Source organism: Erinaceus europaeus, unplaced genomic scaffold, assembly GCF_950295315.1.
Source record: "Erinaceus europaeus unplaced genomic scaffold, mEriEur2.1 scaffold_442, whole genome shotgun sequence".
Lineage (NCBI taxonomy): Eukaryota > Metazoa > Chordata > Mammalia > Eulipotyphla > Erinaceidae > Erinaceus > Erinaceus europaeus.
This window is the reverse complement of record NW_026647328.1, coordinates 20,654-25,660: the sequence shown is the minus strand read 5'-3', so window position 1 is coordinate 25,660 and position 5,007 is coordinate 20,654.

Here is a 5,007-nt window from a genome sequence, read left to right as displayed (position 1 = left end):
CATTGAAATTAACTTATGGAGTCTAGGTTGTGGCCCACCTGGTTGAGCACACATGTTACAACGTACAAGGATGTGGGTTCAAGCCCCTGGTCCCCACCTGCAGGGGGAAAGCTTTGTGAGTGGTGAAGCAGTGTTGCAGGTGTCTCTCTCTCTCTCTGTCTCTCTCTCTTTCTCTATCACCTCCTCCACTCTTGACTTCTGGCTGTCTCTATCCAATAAATAAAGAAAATTAAAAAAAAGAAATTAGCTTATCCTCATAGTGCATTCTTCATTCTATGGAGGTGAAGGGGAGAGAGGCAGAGAAGAAAAAAGCAAGAAGAATCAAATCCATTTTTTGAAATTTTATTAGTGATTTAATTTTAATTTTTTATATTTATTTATTTTCCCTTTTGTTGCCCTTTTTATTGTTGTTGTAGTTATTAATTTTGTTGATGATGGATAGGACAGAGAGAAATGGGGAGAGTAGGGGAAGACAGAGAGGGGGAGAGAAAGATAGACACCTGCAGACCTGCTTCACCGCTTGTGAAGCAGCTCCCCTGCAGGTGGGGAGCTGGGGCTCTAATCGAGAACCTTATGCTGGTCCTTGTGCTTTGTGCCATGTGCGCTTAACCTGCTGTGTTACTGCCAGACTCCGATTTGATATTAATTTTAAAAATTACATGATAGCAGGGCTACATCTATGCACCATTCCCATGACCAGAGTTCAGTATCCCAGTTGTAAACTGCAACAGTTCTCTTAAGGTTGCAGATATGAGTTAACTACCATTTATTTATTTATCTATTTATTTTTTTTATTCTTAAAAAAGAAGCATTGACAAAACCATAGGATAAGAGGGGTACAACTCCACACAATTCCCACCACCAGATCTCCATATTCCATCCCCTTCCCTGATAACTTTCCTATTGTTTAACACTCTGGGAATATGGACCCAAGGTCATGTGGGATGCAGAAGGTGGAAGGTCTGGCTTCTGTAATTGCTTCCCCACTGAACATGGGCATTGACAGATCGATCCATACTCCAAGCCTCTCTTTCCCTAGCAGGGTAGGGCTCTGGGGAAGCTGAACTCCAGGACCTATTGGTGGGGTTGTCTGTCCAAGGAAGTCTGGTAGGCATCATGCTGGCATGTGAAACCTGGTGACTGAAAAGAGAGTTAACATACAAAGCCTAACAAATTGTTGAACAATCATGAGCCTAAAGGCTGGAATAGTGCAGATGAAGAGATGGAGCAGGGGTCTCTATTTTGTAGATAGCAGGTAGGCATATTTTAGTTATATTCCAAAGGGCCTGTGGCTATACTAGTTCCCCCCCCACCTCCCCGAGCCTGAAATCTGACAATAACTTGGTGGATCCAAGTTATTGTCTGGGGAGATGATGTCATGGCTGGGAAAAGGACCAGAAAGCTGGATCAGGGAAGATAGTAGCTCCCTAATATGGGAAAGAGGTATAAATATTATTGACTGTAAACCCCATCGATTTGATCTGATCTAGGGCCCATATTCTGTTTAGGAGCCTATGTGACCTCTGCATCCCTGTAGATCTGAGCTCACATTCTGTTGTCATGTGTAGGAACATTCCATGCTGCCCTAATTTCGACCCATCTTCCTCAGGTGTAGCATAGAGTATGTTATCTGTCCTCCATTCGAAGGATGGAACATTCTCTACCACTGCTGATCTAAGTTGAGGGCAAGTCCTATGGGGACCCCATAAAGGGGTTTATTTTGTTGTTACTGATATACATGACTGCTAACAATGGAGAGAGGGATGTTATTTCTACAATTATCTGTCTATACTTCTATATATTTGCCTTCTTTTTTTTTTTTTTTCTGTGATCCTATCTCCTCATCTTTTACAAGTCACACATAGACCTATTACTACATTCAAATGTCCCTTCTATTTTCTTCTTCTGTCTCTGGATCCTGATGAAGTTGGAGTTCAGACCCCTCTGGTCATCTTCCCTCTAAAGTTTTTCTCCAGTGGGAGTATGGAACAAAATTCTTTTTGGGGTGCAGAATGTGGGAGGTCTGGTTCCTGTAATTGCTTTTCCACTGGACATAGACAGGTTGATCCATACCACCAGACTGTTTCTATCTCTCCCTATTGGAGTATGGCTCTGGAGAGGTGAGGTTCCAGGACACACTGGTGGGGTTGTCTATAGCAGTATTCTTTACAATAGCCATGGCATGGAAGTGGCATTTCCATTGAGTTAGGATCTGCTACAAAGCCACCAACATTCATTGCTAGTGGTGGAGGGCATAACATTTTTAGAGTATTATTTTACTAACCTTTCTGTAAAATTCTAAAAGCAACATCAGAGTGTGAAGAAATGTATTTTTTCTACTGAATATAATAAAAATCTATAGTAGCTTTGGCTAAACTGTGGCAGCTCAGAGAACATAGAGTACTTCTATTATTGTGTCTGCAGGAAACCAAGTGAGAAACAGGTGCCCACAGATGAGATTTGGAAGAAAGAAATCACATTTTCAGAATGAAAAACTAAGACTTCTTAGTTCTCTTGAAAAAAAGACTATGTAAGAAATCAAATACTTGGGAGTCGGGCAGTAGTGCAGCAGGTTAAGCACACATGGCGCAAAGCGCAAGGATGGCGTGAGGATCCCGGTTTGAGCCCCCGGCTCCCCACCTGTAGGGGAGTCACTTCACAGGCGGTGAAGCAGGTCTGCAGGTGTCTGTCTTTCTCTCCCTCTCTCTGTCTTCCCCTCCTCTCTCCATTTCTCTCTGTCCTATCCAACAACGATGACAACAATAATAACTACAATAATAAAACAACTAGGGCAACAAAAGGGAATAAATAAATAAACACATTGTTTTAAAAAATCAAATACTTGAAATCTATAAGTGAGTTAATCAATGTAAAAGTGAAAGCACTGAATAGAAATTCTAAGAGACCAATAAAAATAAGGGTAATGTGAATACTTAAAAAATGAGATATGAAAGAGAAGTAGTTGTAAAAAGAGACTAGAAAGACTGAATTGAAGACTATGGATGGGGGATAAGGGGTTAGATAGCAAAATTGTTATGCAAAGAGTCTCTCATTCCTGAAACTCCAAAGGTCCAAGTCAGTCCCCTGAACCACCATCAGTCAGCTTTTAGCAGTGCTCTGGTTAAAAAAAAACCTAATTAATTAATTAAATAAAATAAATGAAATGTCTAGGGTGCCAGGCAGTGGTGCACCCTATTAAGTGTATATAATACTAAGAGTAAGGACTCCCACAGTGAACTGTGTTTGAGCCCCTGCTTTCCACCTGCAGTAGGGATACTTCACAAGTGCTGAAGCAAGTTTGCAGGTGTCTATCTTTCCCTCTCTGTTATCTCTGTCCTATCAAATTAAAAAACAAAGCAAGACAAAACAGTATGCCAAAAGCAGTGGATTCATAGTGCCAGCACCAAGCCCCAGTGACTGGCAGAAAAAAAAAAGAAAAAAAAGTCTATTATTGGGGTCAGGTGGTGGCACACCTGGTTGTGTGCACATGTTACAATGTGCAAGGACCCAGGTTCAAGCCTCTGGTCCCCACCTGTAGGGGCAAGCTTCACAAATGATCAAGCAATGCTGCAGATGTCTCTCTGTCTCTTTCCCTCTCTATATCCCCCTTCCTCTTAATTTATGACTATCTATATCAAATAAATAAAGATGATAAAAAGTTTTAAAAATATTTTTAAAAAAAGACTATGGACAAATGACAGTTTAAGGGAATTACCACTCACCTCACTGACACGGTCCTGTATATTTCCCAACTTGAACTTGTTAGTACTAGAGGCTGGTTTTATGAACCTGGAATCTTGGAGACAAAATGATTTCAGAACTTAGCATGTGCTTTCAGGCTGTGAATCTTTTCAACCTTTCTGTTTTTCTCAGATACCCCATTTCATCCATCTCATGCCTTAGTTTGTTCTTCTGTCTTACATTAATTCATCACTTCTTTGCCCAAAGAGCTTTCAGTTTCTCCACTTAGTGATTAGGGCACGCTTAGTTTTAGAAATGCTTGCACAGTGCCTATAGAACTTTCCCTCCATAAAGTCAGAAACCTTATAGAAGTGTTATCAGTGCTGCATGTAAAACAAACAAACAAACCATGAGAGTTTAACAAGATAGTATAAGGAAAGAGAAATGAGATGGATTTGAGACAGTGTGCTTGTCTACTATATAGCTATCCATCTCTGTTTAAGAATTATTGTTAGAGAAGCCGGGTGGTGGTGCACCTGGTTGAGTGCACATGTTACAATGCACGAGGACCCAGGTTCAAACCCCCACCCCTCCTTACCTGCAGGGGGAAAGCCTTTCAAGCGGTGAAGTAGGGCTACAGGTGTCTCTCTCTCTCTCACTCTCCCCTCTCGATTTCTGGCTGTCTCTAGCCAATAAAATAAATAAATAAATAAATAAACAAACAAATAAAAAGAATTATTGATAGAAAGGGGTTAGGGTTGTAGCTCAGTGGTAGAATGCATGTTTCATATGGATGAGAAACTAGGTTCAACCTCAGCAACCCACATACCTGAAAATATTATGCTTACTATGTGCTAGACTTTGTTCTAACTATTTTATAAAAAAAAAACAAATTCAAGGGAGTCAGGCAATAATGCAGCGGGTTAAGCGCATGTTGTGCGAGGCTCAAGGACCAGCATAAGGATCCAGGTTGGAGCCTCGGGCTCCCCACTTGCAAGGGAGTCACTTCACAAGCAGTGAAGCAGGTCTGCAGGTGTCTATCTTTCTCTCCCCCTCTCTGTCTTCCCCTCCTCTCTCCATTTCTCTCTGTCCTATCCAACAACGACATCAATAACAACAATAATAACTACAATAAAATAACAAGGGCAACAAAAGGGAATAAATAAATATAAAAAAATAATAAAATAATAAAAAAACAAATTCATTTAATACACATAATAACCCAAGCAGGTACATAGTATATTTCTGTATTAGCAGTTACTGTCCTTTCAAAAGTTTATTCAAGGAAATCATTTATTGTTGTTATTACTTCCCGGTTGATATTTA